Source organism: Sorex araneus, chromosome 5 (assembly GCF_027595985.1).
Source record: "Sorex araneus isolate mSorAra2 chromosome 5, mSorAra2.pri, whole genome shotgun sequence".
NCBI lineage: Eukaryota > Metazoa > Chordata > Mammalia > Eulipotyphla > Soricidae > Sorex > Sorex araneus.
The window spans coordinates 136462888-136479552 of NC_073306.1; the positions used below are offsets into that span (position 1 = coordinate 136462888).

The 16665-nt window shown below is 40.5% G+C and overlaps 1 pseudogene; it reads left to right on the top strand.

Annotated features, from left to right (window-relative positions):
* The first annotated feature begins 1447 nt into the window (after window positions 1-1447).
* Window positions 1448-2658, top strand: LOC129405000 (craniofacial development protein 2-like; annotated as a pseudogene).
* Window positions 2659-16665: the final 14007 nt, after the last annotated feature.

Genomic DNA, 16665 nt, shown 5'->3' on the forward strand with positions numbered 1-16665 from the left:
ACATATATATTGCAAAGGGTAATAGTTAAAAAATACAGACAATTGTTTTCTGGAAACAGGGGGATAAACCTGGCTGTGCTTCGGGCTTCCTCCTGGCTCTGTGTTCAGTGGTCACCCTAATGTGGTTGGGGGGATCATATGGCAGTGCCACGGATCAAGCCTGTTTTGACTCTGTGCAAGGCAAATGCTCGATTCACTGTAATATCTCTCTGCCCACAAACAGTTTTCAAAACTCAACAACAAAATGTAATGAAACTTAAGAAATGCATGTATCGGTAAGCATTTTATGCATGCCCAGAAAAATAGCGTCCTCTGGGTTCTTTTCAAACCCTAGGGTGAAAAACTTGCGAAAACTGAAAGAGAATTAAGATTCATTGACAACATAGAGCTGTGGACATGCTGAGTGTCCAAAAGAAGAGCGTTTGTGTGGTAGAAGAAAAACCTAGGGCCAAAGGCATGAGGTAGTCTTCCCTTGAATGGTTTGTGAAAGGGGAGGAAGTCAATGTGTTAGAGCAGAGTAGGTGAGCTGAGGACAGGGTTATATTAATGAAGTGGCCAAGGGGCCAAATTATACAGGACAATGTCAGAAATCAAGGTTTATTCCTAAGGAGATAAAAGTCCTAACAAGTTTTGAGTCAGAGGTGTGCTTTAATTTCTGTTTTAAGTGCATCATTGGTGTTTACTGAATAGATTCTTTTGCAAAAATATCTTTAAGCCATAAATCCCAAGATTTCAAGGTAGGACCTTTTCAAATATAGTCATTAAGATGAGATCATTTGCAATAGAAATGGGCCTTAATCTAATATTAGTTTTTATTCCATCTGAAGAAGAGGTGGTGATTGAAACAATCCTTCTATAAACCATTGATGCATGGAACAAGGATTACTGGTAACTAGAAAAATAACTCAACGGGACCCAGAAACAGAGATCCTCTGCCTGCTTCCCCCAATCTCCAGCGCCCCAGGGATCATACCAAGATGACCCCACCCTACCGGTGCCAGATAAATACCTCATCAGCCGACCTCCACTACCTCTACTACCCAGCCACCGCCACGCTTCAGGCTGCTTTCTGGACTGCGCAGCCACTTTGCAGCCATGTGAAACATCATGACACAATACCCATTTTCCATTATTACTGCACCATATTTGATGAGGTTCAAACATGGTGTGAACCATGGGAACACCTCTAAGGGTGATTAGAGGTCATCCTAAAAGCCTCCATCCCTTTCGGAGAGTTCAGCGAGCTACAAAGAGTATCCCACCCACACGGCAGAGCCTGACAAGCTATCTGTGGTGTATTCAACATGCCAAAAACAGTAACAACAATGGGCCTCCTTCCCCTGACATTGAAAGAGCCCCCAATATGGCAGCGTTAAGAAGGATGAGCAAGGAGAGGCTGATAAAATGTCAGGGATGAACTAGACTGCCAAAACGAAGAACGACTAAAATGATTGTCTGTATTTTCAACGCAGGTATGCTGACATCAGAAGCATCCATGGAGGACTTGATGGCACAAGTGCAGAAGATCAAGTATGACATCATTGGTCTGACCGAGACGAGAAGGCATCGATCACATCACGCTATTTTAGACACTGGAGAAGAACTGTTCCTCAGAACATGAGACAATAGAGGCGTCAGTGATGTCGGAGTCCTTGTCAACAGGAACTTGGCCATGAACATTGATTCATTTGAATGACTAACAACCTGAATCAGACAATCACACTTGAATAGATGTGGCTCACTGCCAGCAGTTTCTATCTTCGTTGTCTATGCACCAACATCTAACTATGATGAAAAAGAAATTGAGAAACTCTACATGGAGCTGGAGAAGTTCTAAAAATAAGTCCACACCTTCTACGAGATAACTGTCAGTAATTTCAATGCCAAGAGAATACTGAGAATGTTGCCCGAAAACTCCACATCAAGACCCATGGCCTAGGATGGAACTAAGAGGGTGAGAGACTGTCTGAGTTCATCATGTCAATCAAGACCATCCATGGTAACTCACAGTTCCAGAAGGCTGAATCTAAACATTGGACATGGGAGTCTCCCGGTGGACAGTTTCACAACAAAATTGACCACATCATATTCAATCGACAATTTGGCCTGACCTATGTAGCTGTTGTCCCAAAATTCCAAACGGGATCAGACCACCGTCTCCTTTGTGCAAAATTCTACTTCAGAGAGCGAGGAGAAAGGACTGCAAAGTTTAAGTTTAAGAAGAGAACTCCCACAATGACCACCATTGTGGGTCTTTGGCACTATTGCAGCAATGTGGGAAGATGCCGTCCTTGACAACATCAAGGAATACAATCGACTGGTTCAGCACCTCTATGACTGCAAGAGGAATGCTGAGTGGGAAAGCCACAGACACCTGTCTTCTGAAACTCTGGAGCTCGTTCACCAACGTGGTTTGGCAGGAGCCTCAGTCAACCACAAGCTAACATCTGAGTTTGCAAAGCCATGCAGAGAAGCAATAAAGGAAGACCTTAAAGAGAGAAGAGCAGCAGTGTTGGCCGATGCTGCAGAAGTTGGGAAAGTATTTGCAATGCTTGCCTGTCCTTCGCCAACTACAAGACCAAAATGACTGCCCTCTGACATCCTGATGGATCTATCACATCTTCCAGAAGGGCAATCCTTCCAGAGGATTATTTATGACTTCAACTCTACGATAGCCAAGTCTACCTGCCCACATACCAAATTCCATGGGATGGATATGTCATCCCCAGCGTTCTCCCTTCCGAAATCCAACATGCCATTTTGTCGGTAAAGACGCATACAGCACCCGGTCAAGACAAGGTCAGACCTGAACACCTTAAGAATTTGCCGCCAGTACTCTTCAATACACTGGCTCGACTCTTCACACACTAGCTGAACATATGCAAAGTTCCATCCCAATGGAAAACCATCAGGACCGTCCTGTTGTACCAGAAGGGAGACTTCCAAGACATTGGCAACTATCACCCAATCTGCCTATTGTCTGTCGTCTACAAGTTGTTCACTTGAGTCATCCTGAATAGAATAGGAAAAACACTAGGCGAAGGACAACGATGCGACCAAGCCAGGTTTCCGAAAAGGATTCAGCACAATCGACCATATCCACACAGTGACCAAGCTCATTGAAGTTTTGCGAGAGTTCAAGATGCCGCTTTGTCTAACATTCATCAATCTAAAGAAGGCCTTTGATTTTGTTGAGACTGAAGCGGTCATTGAAGCCCTAGCCAAACAGTACATCAAGATCCTCCTCGAGCTGTATTATGAATTCACCACCAGGATCTTACCATTCTACAAGGAAGTGATCATCAACGTAAAGAGAGGGTTTCAGAAGGGTGATACCATTTCACCAAAACTCTTCAGTGCTTTCCTCAAGAATTTCATGCAATTACTGGAATGGGAAGGAATGGGAGTGAAGATAGATGGCAACTATACCTCCTTCGCTTCACTGATGACATTGTTCTAATAACACCAAACATTAACCAAGCGGCACAAATGCTGGCCGACTTCTATCACGAGTGTGGAAAGGTCAGACTGCAGCTGAATCTCACCAAGACAGTATTCATGAAAAATGAACTAGTTCCTGATGTTCCGTTTGCTCTCAATGGAACAAACATCTCCGAATGCAGCAGCTATGTGTACCTGGGTCGAGAACTCAACATGAGGAATGACTTGGCACCAGAACTGCACAGGAGGAAGAGAACAGCATGGAATGCTTTCAAGAGCGTTGAAAAAGTGGGTAAGAGGATGAAGAACCTCTGGCTCCAGACATATCTCTTCGACTCCACCGTTCTTTCTACACTAACATATGCCTCAGAGACCTGGGCCCTACGAAAACAGGACGAGAATGTTATTAGGGTATCCCAAAGAGGAATCGAAAGAGCTATGCTTGGAGTATCATGTTTCACTCAAGTTCGAGAAGGAATCCAGAGTTCTTGACGATCAAGAATGAGGGATGCTGTCTCATTTGCCAAGGCGTCGAAAATCAGATGGGCTGGGCACATAATGCGATTTACAGACAACCACTGGACTAGAGCTGTTACCAACTGGATTCCACGGAATGTCAAAAGACTGCATGGCTGTCCACCTATGAGATGGTCAGACTTCTTCGTCAAAACTCTGAACAAATGGTTTGAGGCTCTTCGTATTCCTGGAGTTAGCAGATTCCACTGGGCTATACTAACACATGACAGGGATGAATGGAGATGTCACTGGTGCCTGCTTGAGCAAATCGAAGATCAGTGGGATGACAGTGATACAAGTGAAGAATAAAAAAGCAAAAAAAGAGACCAGGGTCTGGCCAACACCTTCATTTTGGACTTCTACACTCTTAATACAGTGATAAAACAAATTTTGGTCATTTTAAGTTATTTAGTATATGATAATTTTTAAATTCATTTTAATTGAATGAACAATTTGAGGCTCTTTCTGTTCCTGGAGCAAGCAGGTATCACTGGGCTACACTAGCTCACCACAGGGACAAATGGAGATGTTACTGGCGCCCCGTTCAAGCAAATTGAAGATCAAGGGGACTACAAGTGACAAGAGAAGAATTTTTTAATGAAAGACTTGGGCCACTAACAATTTCATCTGAATCTACGTGAAGATTAGCAGGGCAAATGTGAAGGTAGTTTGGATTACACAATCCACATGAAAGACAATGGTGACTCAGACAAAAACAGAAAACAGGAGAGGAAGCGCAGGGATTAAAGCACTGGCCTTGTGTATAGTCCAGCCTCAGTTCCCTTAGAACATATATTGCATGTCCATGAGGACATTCCTTAGCGCAAAGCCAGGAATATCCCTAGCACAGCCAGGTATGGCAAACAAACAAGTGGCAGAGATGGAGATGTAAGACTTAGTCACATTCTATTATGTTTTGTAGGTATAGTGAAGGAATTTGATATTGGACTGGTTAAGTTTTTTACAGCAAAACAGAATGTTGTTATAAACTGTATGGGGATAATAAGTTTATTTAACCTATGGTGTACAATTATGTACCCATGGATTTAAAGTGTAGCACTATAGCACTGTCATCCCGTTGTTCATCGATTTGCTAAAGCAAACACCAGTAACATCTCCATTGTGAGACTGGATTTAAACATAAAACAAATTTATTTGATTGATACTCTAAAACTTTGTTGTAAAATACTGGGTGAACATATATAATTATTATGAAAGTGTCAAGGGAAAAAATAGTCAATTTTGTTGGGCTTATTAAAATGAGAGATATAGATTGTAGACACCTAAAGGGACGTTTGAGTAAGCAGATGGATGAAGTAAACATCTGCCCAGGAGAAAGTTTGATCTGGGTCTATTAATATGAATGGTTAATTATGATGTTTAAAGTCGTGAGACTAGAGAATTAATAAGGAAGGCACTGAGACTTCCACATCTTCCTGATTATCACAATTTTGACACATAATGGAAAGTTCCTATGCTTGTGTTAATTTACTGTTTCATCATCATCCTCATCATCATCATCATCATCATCATCATCATCATCATCATCATCATCATCATCGTCGTCGTCCCATTGATCATCAAATTTCTTGAGCGGTCTCAGTAATGTCTCCATTCATCCTAGCCCTGAGATTTTAGAAGCCTCTCATTACTTGTCCTTCCCAATGGTGCCACACTGGAGGCTCTTTCAGAGTCAGGGGAATGAGACCGATCATTATTACTGGTTTTAGCATTATGAATACACCATGGGGAGTTTGCAAGGCTCTCCCATGTGGGCAGGAAACTCTCAGTAGCTTGCCAGTTTCTCCGAGAGGGAGAACTAGGCTATAAGATGTCTAGGCTTCTGGGAGCTTGGTTTTATAGTCTCTGGATGTTGGCTGTTGGTGGGATTACATGGTGCCGCGAACAGTCCCTGGGTGTGACTGCCTAGCTGCTGGAAAATGGGGAATCTTGGAGGAAGAGGCCCAGTCCCGATCCAAGCAGGCTTGGAGGTCTCAGCCCCAGGTCCCACACACCTGGGTTCCCTGCTGGTTCCTTTATGCGTGAGGCTCGTCCGAACGTGTGGAGAGGGGCCTTAAACATGGCTGTGGCTAGGCTCTGGAGGTTCTCGGCCGCAGGAGCTCTGCTCGGTGTGGGGAGGGAAACTGAAGCCCACCCCCTTGGAGGGACCCCAGGGAAGACAGCCAGGTACGGGGACAAGAGACTCTCTGCGTCGCTCTCTTTTAGGAACTTGATTTTATAGTCTCTGGATGTTGGCCGTTGGTGGGATTACAAGGCACTGGGGGTAGTCCCTAGTTGTGACCATCTAGCTACTGGAAAATTTACTGTTTAGGATGAAATATACTGCATTTTGGTAAAGTGAATCATACCTTTTGCAGAGCAAAGAATTAATTCTTGGTACTCAATGTTAGAATGTTGGAGATAGTACAGATAAATGTTAAAAGTATTAAAATTAGAAAATTTTGTTTCTGAATCCAGTAGGTTCAGAGATAATTATTCCCTGAAGCCCAGAATTCTTGACTTGGTGTAAAGTACAGAAAGAAACTGTGACACAAGGACTTCTTTTAGAGGGACAGCTTTAACAACTGTCACTGGTTAACTTTCTTCTTGTAGTATTCACACCCAATTTGTGTGTTTCAGCTGTTCAAATTTTGTGTACTTAATTTCCTCCCATTGTGCTACTACCATAGCATCTGTTGGAGTCCTATAAACAATCTGAGGATGACAAATTCGTGTGAAGATGATGTCACTATCTACGAATTCACAAATCTGTTTTGATCAGAGAAGCTGGAGTATAACAGATGAACGCTGAATATGGATGGAAATTCTTGGAGAAAGTGAGGCCCACTCACTGCTGGGCTGGGCTTCGTGTCACACCTGCCCCTTCTTCCAGACACCCTGACCTACAGCTTCCAATGAACCACCCCTTCCCGCAGACCTATGAACCCACGTCTCTGACTTTTGATTGTCCTTGTCCATCTGCTGCTTGTACGTCTTGTGGATGTGTCAGCTCTATTTTACCTGGGGTGCTGGTCATTCCAGATTGATTGAAAAATCCAAAAGACAGCCGGATTCCCCTCAATTCCTATTTTCTTATCTTCTGTTCTTTATACATGAATATTAATCCTTGGGAAAATATAGCAGAATTGTGGCAGTCACCACAGATTATCTACAGCTTTAATTTCTTTCTGGTACTCTTGGTGCTCTCACTTAGCCAGTTACAATCTGCATGACTGAAGGAATGTTAGTTCTATTCCCGGCACCTCGTAGATATGGAGCTATTAGCAAAAAAGATGTATTTTTATAATATTTTAGAAACACGCCTTCCTTGTCACAAGTATCATTGAATTCATCTTTCGAGAAACAAAAAACAGGACTGAAGAGATATTACAAAGTCTAAGGTGCTTTCCTTGCCTCCTGCTAGCCCTTGTTTGAATCCCCAACACCTGTATGGAAACCTGATCACTGCCAGTGGGTACTCCTGAGCACTGAGGGAGGAATAGCCTATGAGCACCTTCTGGTGTGACCCAAATAAAACCCCATAAAATCAATGAAGTGTTTTTAAGAGAAAGAAACAACAAAAGGAGAAAAGCAAACATTTTAGAAGATGCTATTTTCACTAAATTTCTTATTTACAGAAGCATTTTAATGTTTTTAAAAAAATTTCTTAGAAATAGTAAAGGACTAGAGAGATCGTGGAGTGGGTAAGGCACCTGCCTTGCATGCTACCGACCTGTATTCAATCCCTGTGCCACATATGTCCCTCTGAGCACCCCCAGGAGTGGCCATTGAACACAGAGCCAGGAGAATGACTTTAGCCACAGGCATTCCTTCCCCCCAAAATAACCTGAAATATTTCAATAATATTTAAGTGAGTTTGTTTAAAACTCTGCTAACAATCATACTTAATTCTTGATCAAAGTATTCTCCATCTTTATAACTGATATAGACAAATAATATAATATTTAAGGTATACAACCTAATGATTTAATACATATATACATGATCACATGATTACCACAATGTGTTGGCTAACATATCTATCACCTCATATGGTTATGTTGTTTAGGAGGGTTTGTTGAGATCACAATATTCACTCTCTTGGAAAATTGAAGTATTGTTCTTAACTATGATCTTTATTAGGTATTGGCTGAGAGACCTTCAAAACTGAAAATATCATCTTGATAACTCTCATTTTCCATTAATTACACACAAAAGAAAAAGCCTTAACTCATTTATTAAACAATTAACCATCCCTTGGGCCCATGTGCATGTGGATATCCAACAGATATAAGTTAAAAGTGATGGCTCTGCCCTTATAAGCTCACCTGAGCTTGTTCATCCAGATTTAGCATTTCATGAAGAAACTGTTTAAAAAATGGTGGTTGAGGTTTATAGGGAAAAATAAATATCCATTCCAGCAGATCTCATATTTTTGAATTTCCATCACAGCTTTTCAAAGTTTGATATATGTAGGTAGGTGTGGTTCTCCAGAGGAACAAAGCCAATGGCAATTAGGCAGACCGACACTCACAGTTATGGTGGCTGAGATATCTGTCATTTGTCAATTGGGGAACCAGGAAATAATTTAGTGGCCAGAGAACAGGAAACTTAGTGCATAAATTCTTTCTCCATTCCAATAATATGCCCAAGTTCTTCTTAATTCAGCGAGATAGCCAAGATAAAGTAAGGGAGTAGGACATAAGCTTGTTTCATTGCGGTGGGCCCAGAGATTGCAATGGACCCAGAGACCACATTGGGTCCTGCACCTCTAACCCACTCAATAAATGATTCAAAAACTGAGATTGCATTTATGTTCTAAAACCACATTCTAAATTTCATATTCTAAAATGACAGATGGTAATGAAATTAACTGCAGGATGCATTGGCTATAGTTTAAACAAAATATTTTGACACATATCCTGGTGAAATATAAGAAAACAGGGCATGATCATAGCCATACTTCAAGTGGACAACTTTTTTTTTTTTAATGTAGCTCAGGGTTAGAATCTACATATTCTGCTGTTTGGTCAGCATGGTCAGCACAGATAATCCAGACATCAAGTGAATTATAGTCAGGATATGCATCTTCTGTTATTTAGCACAAAACTCCATGGTCAGCACAGAGAAGCCGCACATTTCAGGAACCTGCAAACTTTCAGCATTGCACTTGTTCAGTAGCATGTGGATGTGGGGCTGGAGCAATAGCACAGCGTGTAGGGCGTTTTCCTTGCACACAGCCAACCCAGGTTTGAATCCCAGCATCCCATATGGTCCCCTGAGCACTGCCAGAGGTAATTTCTGAGTGCAGAGCCAGGAGTAACCCTTGTGCATCGGGTGTGACCTAAAAAACAAAAAATAAAACAAAACAATACACAAAAACCAGTAGCATGTGGAGGTGGCTCTTAACTAATTTAATCATAACCACCCTATAGCAAATGGGCATATAACAAAGTGCTGGAACTAAGAGCCCTGATATCGGATACTCAAGTTCAAGAGAAAAAGTTGTCTCAGTTCCAGAAGGGAAAGTGTTTTTTTCCTCCCCCCTCCCATCGTTTTTGCCCTCATTAAACTGGGTAAGTCCATCCACTATGTTGAGCACATTTTTCTTTTTTTTTGACTGTCTGTTAAATCAAATCAAATCTCTTCCTCACATACCCTCATGGACACATCCAGGATCTTGTATTCTTGTCTCTCTCTCTGGACATCCCTTTGCCTAGTCAAGTTAACAATGAAGACTAAATATTAAAATTTTGAAAAAATTTTATACATTCAATTGCTCCATATTTCTTGTCATTGGTAAAGTGTCTGTTCAAGTCTCGCCCACTTTCTAGCTCGGTTTGCTTTCTAGTATTTAGAGGGTTCTTTTCATACTCTGGATCTGTGATTTGCTCTTTTTCCCCCAAAATTGGAGCTTCCTTTTTTTCATTCTTGCAACAAAACTCTGCAAAGATGAAGTACCAGATTATGATTGGGTCCACTTTATTATTATGCCTTTCATTAACCATGGCATAGTTGTCATGAATAACAACTCTACCTGGTTCTAGATCATAAAGAACATCTCTCATGATTTTCTGTAGAAGTCAAATATACTTGGATCTATAATATTTTAAGGTCCATTATCAGGTATGAGTTTTGCTTTCATAAATTTAGGGGTTTGGCCTATTTTATTTAAGCATTACATTTTGTCTTTAGTGAAGCAAAATAGTTTTATTGAAAGAAATTTGCTTAGAGAAATGTGAGGAGAGAGAAAGAGAGAGAGAGACAGAGACAGAGACACAGAGACAAGAGAGAGAGGACAGAGATGAGGACAGAGACAAAGACAGAGAGAAAGGAGAGAGAGAGAGAGAGAGAGAGAGAGAGAGAGAGAGAGAGAGAGAGAGGGAGGGAGAGAGATGGACTCAAGACCAGAGAAGAAAAATCAGAATGGATTTTAGGAAAAGGTTATTTCTCCAGATTGTCTTGGCCTGGCATTGTCTGTTAAGGGAGAAGTTAATCTGAGTGTTGTCAGAAAGAAAGCTTTAGATTCTTGACAGTCCTTCCAAATCCTTTCACAACCTTTGGATTTCCCTATGACTTCTTTTCTGAGTGGATCCACCCTTCTCTGGATTGTACCTCAATTTCTGCATCTGGGTGGATCTCAGTTTTTCCATCTCCAAAGAGCTAAGGATTTGCATCTCAAAGGAATCTGTTCCTAGTGCCTTTGGGCAACTTCAGAGCTTGGCAGTTTCTCCTTGGTTTTATTATTTCCCAAAAAGTCATGGGAGGTTGGTGGGGTTGAGATTTTGCTTATCTATCTGCCTGCAACATCAACCCCTAGAGATTTCATCCCTTTATATATTTAAGTGTTAAGTAATCACAAATAAAATAACATAATATGAGACTGACACCCAAGGACAGTAGAGACAAGGGCCAGGAATATTGCTCCTTGGTTGATAGCCCGCCTCATGACCTGGGATAGAAGGCAGATGGAATAGAGAAGGGATCACTAAGTCAATGTCATTTGGAGGGATCATTTGGGATGGGAGATGTGTGCTGAAAATAGATAAAGGACAAACGTGATAGCCTCTCAGTATCTGAATTGCAAAATATAATGCCCCAAAGTAGAGAGAGAGTATGGGGGAAATTGTCTGCCATAGAGGCAGGGGGAGGGTTGGGATAGTGGCAGGGGGAGGAGGGGATACTGGGGACATTGGTGGTGGAAAATGTCCACTGGTGGAGGGATGGGTGTTCGACCATTGTATGACTGAAATGCAAGCATGAAAGCTTTATACCTATAACTCACGTGATTCACTAAAAAATTTAAAAAATAAATCAAAAATAAAAATGAAAATGAATTTTAAATATTTAAGGGGTAAGGGAGTGAAGTTTGGTCTTAAGTATCACCCTTTAAAAAGTTCTGTTTCCTCTCTTGTGTTGCTTTTGTACTTTGTTCAAAAGTCAGGCACTCTGAGGGCTGAGCCTCTGGGACCATCTATACTTGGTATAGAGGGTGAAACACCAGCCTTGCACGTAAACCGACCAGGTCAATCCCCACATCACCTACGGTGCCCTAAGCCCCACCGGGTGTGATCTCTGAACACAAAGCCAGGTGTAAGCTCTGAGTACCATCAGGTGTGTCCCCGCCGCCCTCTCCCCCAAAATAAAATCCCACAGCAGTTGGAACTATTTCTGAATTTTCTATTTCTCTGATCTATGTTGCTATCCTTTGGCTAATATCATGCTGTCTTGATTATTTATTATAGCTTTAAAGTAAGTCTTAAAATTCAGAGAGTATGATTTCCCCGATTGTATTCTTTTTCTTAAAAAAATGTTTTTGCTATTCTAATCCCTTTGCCTTTTCAAATAAATTTTAGGATCAGTTTATAGTTACACAAAATCCCCCTGGGATTTTGACAAGTCTCTGTGCTCAATCTTTAGATGAATCTGGGAAAAATTGGCATTTTAACTATGCTGAGTCTTCTGTTTTTATCGAATATACAGCAGAGATCCCACCTATTTAGGCCTTTGTCAATTCTCTCAGTAGCATTTTGGAGTCATCTGCATATAGATCCTGTACCCATTTGTTAGATTTAACTATAATACTTTTTTCCTTTGGAGAGTGATTGAAAATGGTAACAAAACTATTTCATTACCAGTATTAATATATCTGACGCATTCTTTGAAAATATATCAGTTTTTTCTTCCTTTCCCCACTTTGCATCCAAAATGTCATTTAAAGATAAATGTTTGGAATTTATTGTTTTAAACACAAACTTTAAATAGGATTTGGTATTTTTTCTTGACTTTGATTTTGTCATGTAAAAGGTACTATAAGTTTGTTAAAGAAATAAATTTAAGTTTTTTCCTACTGATCAATCCATATGATCACACATCATAAACACAAGTGAATATATATTTTCATATATGTACACATACACTCCTCAGAATTTCTATATAGTATGTGATGTGTTCCAATGCAAGCTTATCAGAATATTCAATAAAACTTGTATGTGCTCAAAACAGTAAGTTCAATGAAAACCTAAAATGTGTCTCATTCACTGAAGGAAATATCCTGACAAAGTAGAAAAACTTCTCAGACATAGTAGAAAAACTCTATAGATATTTATTGAATAATTAAAGAAATGTATGACTAAGGGGTAACAATTAATAGATAATAAAAAAATTACCTATAACTATTCCTGTCTCTATTCCTAGAGAGTAGGTTCCTATTTTTCAAATCTGGGTGATATTATGTTCAGTGTTGTTTTATTTTGAATTAAATTGATGTGTATATAAAACACTGCCTTAAGTTATTGACAATTCTTTCAAAAGTTATATTTATACTTAAGCAATTCAGTTATTGTGATATTTCTATATCCATATCTGATGTGAATGTACTGCAATCAATCAAAAATATTTTTGTTATTCAGTATGTATGCTCATTTCTAAATTTTTACATTTGTAGATAACAGTTGCATAAAAAGATGCATATGTGTTAATATATTTGATGCTCTTGTTTGTGTGCCTTCATGGAAGAATATTTTTGTCTCATATTTTGAGACAAATGACACATATGCAAAATGACCTAGAAAGAACTTTTCAATCAATTCTCACAATGTTGTGTGAGGAAATTCTTTATGCTTAAATCGAGTCAGTTGTGAGAGAAATTGTTCTTTCCTATTTCATAGCTAAAAATGAAATCTCATTAATCTTTTCATTTTTAGTTATTTAGCAACTTGGGTAAGTAAAGATTTCCTTGAAAGTTCAGGTGCCGACAGCATGTCAAGTTGTTTTTGTAATCCATGAAGACCTTCTGCGACTTTTTCCACTCCTGGCTTCACAGGAGAAAACAAGGCAGGGAGCATTGCCAGAAACATCATAGATTCATCACACAGTGGATGCTGAATTCAAATTACTGACCATTGGATGTTCAGAAATTCCTTACTATTGCCAAAATTTTTGAAATTCCCTCCATCCACTCACCCGATTAAGTTTTAAGACTCTATCTGGGGTCTAGGAAGGTAGAGTTCATCCCAGCCAACTTCCTCCTGCTTGCCTCGAAATTGGCTATTGAATGGCTCGTGCTCCAGCTGCTGTATGCTCACATCAGAATCCTTCTGTGAGCTCTCTAGTTGAGTGACACAGTTATGACGCCAGGTGGGGGTTTCCCGGTGACTTAGATGCAGTGGGCAGGAGAGAGGTGGCAGCCTCGGGAAAGAAATCTGCCATTTTACTCAACCCACCACTGACATCCCCAGGACTTCTGGAGAAATCTAAGAGTGTTAAGTGTCTCCTGTGAGCTTTGTTCTTCGCAGGAAAGTCAGCTCCAGACCTTACCCAAGCTGCTCACGTCTGCTACCTTTCTCCTCCGTAAAAGGATGCTCAGAAGGAGACAGGCAGTGAAGTAAAAATAGCTTTTATTAACACGCTCAGGAGAGAACGCAGTTTCCTCCAAAGGCGAAGAAGCTGAAACTACACATCTCAAGAGGAGAGATGTGGGCTGTGTGCTCAGACACCATGTTCCCGGCAGCAACACACGTGCCTGGGGTGACCTATGTACTCAGAGGAGCAGGCGCTTCTTCTGTTCCAAGTTGGCTTTTATGGGGGGTTTTCTATAGACCAGCCGCACGCGAGGCTTTCTACCTAGCTTAGAGTCTGTGGTGTGGTACTTGACATGGGTGGGAGTTGAGAACAAATTGTGGGCTTCCTTGACACTCATTTCCTGGCTTTTGTTCCCGCTGGAGCGTCTCTGGGAGGGGAATCCTGTCTTCTCTGTGTCTTCTCTGGAGTAGTTCAAGGTCTTATCTGGCCTTAGTTCCTGTGTTTACAAGGTGGGTCCTGGCGGCAGTAATGCTTTTTTAAATTATATATATATAATTATATATATAATTTTTAAATTATATGTATACACACACACACACATATATATGGCTGGAGTGATAGCACAGCAGGTATAGGCATTTGCCTTCATGAGACTGTTCCAGGTTCGATTCCTCCACCCCTCTCGGAGAGCCCAGCAAGGTAATGAGAGTATCCCGCCCACACGGCAGAGCCTGGCAAGCTCCCTATGGTGTATTTGATATGCCAAAAACAGTAACAACAAGTCTCACAATGGAAACGTTACTGGTGCCCGCTTGAGCAAATCGATGAGCAACGGGATGACAGTGCTACAGAGCTACAATGTAAGAGTACTGCTATGTATTCAGCCATTGACTAAGCTGATTGAATTGGGCATGCACTCCACAATGGCAGCAATACTTTCAGCAGCTTAGGGCTCATAACAGAATAGCTTGTTCAAATACCACCTCTTGGTTTTATTATGTCCCGAGAATTCCTTGCCAGAAGGCCTCCTAACTCCCTGCCGGCCTATTTCAGTCATATACATTCTCTCAAAGAAGTTCTATGGGCTACAGTAAGGTACATATTACACCGAAAGACATTGGCGTGTACTCCATGATGGGTAGAAGGGTAGAGGAGATCAGAGTGGGGGTAGAGTCAGGGGAGCAATGCCAGGGAGTGCGCACCATTTGGTATGTCTGTCCCCTGGTCCCTGTCCTAGTGAGCAGGGAGATAGATGGGATATTCTATTTTGTTTTTGAAAGTATTTCCACCAAACATGATATGTTTTGCAAATATAAAATACATTGTTATAGAAGAAAATCTTATTTCCTATAGACTGGTCGAAGGCTGGCTCGACAATATCCATTTATTTTAAAAATAAATGGTTTAAACTTTCATTCATTATCTTTGGAGTTTCTGCATAAACATCAACTATTTTTATTTTCTATTCCCTGTAGTTGGAAGGACTGATATAGGGATATTAGAAACCTTGGGGTAAGATGAGGGGAATATAATATTTTGAGAAATAATAGGGTTTGCTTTCAAGAAGTAGAAATCAGAAGCCTTAAAAGACAAATAAGCTTTTGGATAAAATTTTTCAGAAAACACTTATTTATATAGTATATAAATTCAATGTATGTATGTGATCTTTCCTTTTTGCCTTTTATTATTTTTTTTTCTTCAAAAGCAAACCATTCAACAACCATGCTAGCTTTGATTTCAAAAGCGTTTTCCAGCAGGTATCCTTGTTCTAAAAGTGAAAAGAAAATAATAGTTCTGAGATTTTTTTTAAAAGTGGAAAAAATAAAAAACCTACACATTATTGATGCCAATTGTCATTTTAAGACTTAATTAAATGCTTAAATAGTATGTTGAGTCTCCAATTGTTGTCAAGTCCTAAATATTATTCTTTCCTCAACCATTCTTCTTCCTTCTGTGCATTTTTTTATTGTTGATTTTTGTTTGTTTGGGGGGCTCACCTGGCAGCTGGCAGAACTGCTCTTGCTCCATCAGCGACCATAGATGCAGTATAATAGCACATGAAAATGAGGCCTGTAATGGAAGTGGAATTCAGATTTAAGAACATCTGAATTTAAGAATTTAAGAATTAATTTAAGAATTCAGATCTAAGGTTAGATGGGGTTCCATCTAGCCTACCAGGTAACTTGGAAGATCTGTCCATTTTCATACCAGTTGGTTAGCGACTTGCCTTTTGCAGCCTTCATTTCTTTGTGCTGTGTAGAGTTACAGTTCTTAGAGTTGTGTCGCCAGGGACTAAGGTGCAGGCCTCTTTGGTGGATCACTGCATCCCTGTGGAACACCATCTGGAACTGTGTTCCTCAAAGGGGCGGTGCCTGCTCTGGTGGGAGCTGGGATAAGCCAGGGCTGTTGTTGTAGCCTGGGAAGCTACGGGGGCTTGAGCCATATTTTTTTTTCCTAAAAAGGGGCTGTCTCCCCTCTCGGAGAGCCCGGCAAGCTACCGAGAGTATCCCGCCCACATGACAGAGCCTGGCAAGCTCCCCGTGGCGTATTCAATATGCCAAACACAGTAACAACATGTCCCACAGTGGAAATGTTACTGGTGCCCGCTCGAGCAAATCAATGAACAATGGGATGACAGTGAGACAGTGATACTGTATAAAGTTTCACACAAAAAGTGAAGTTTATAGGTAGGAAGATAAAATAGATACAATATCTAATTTTAGGCATAACCAGGTGTAATGCACCTAATAATGTTTAGGTATAATTATAAATAATAAAATTATTAGGTATAATAATAATATTGGGCAGAATATGCACAAAATCTATGCAGAAAATTTTGATGAAAGAAATCAGAGGACAAGATGAAATAAACTGTCCATGTTCATGGATAGAAATACATGATAT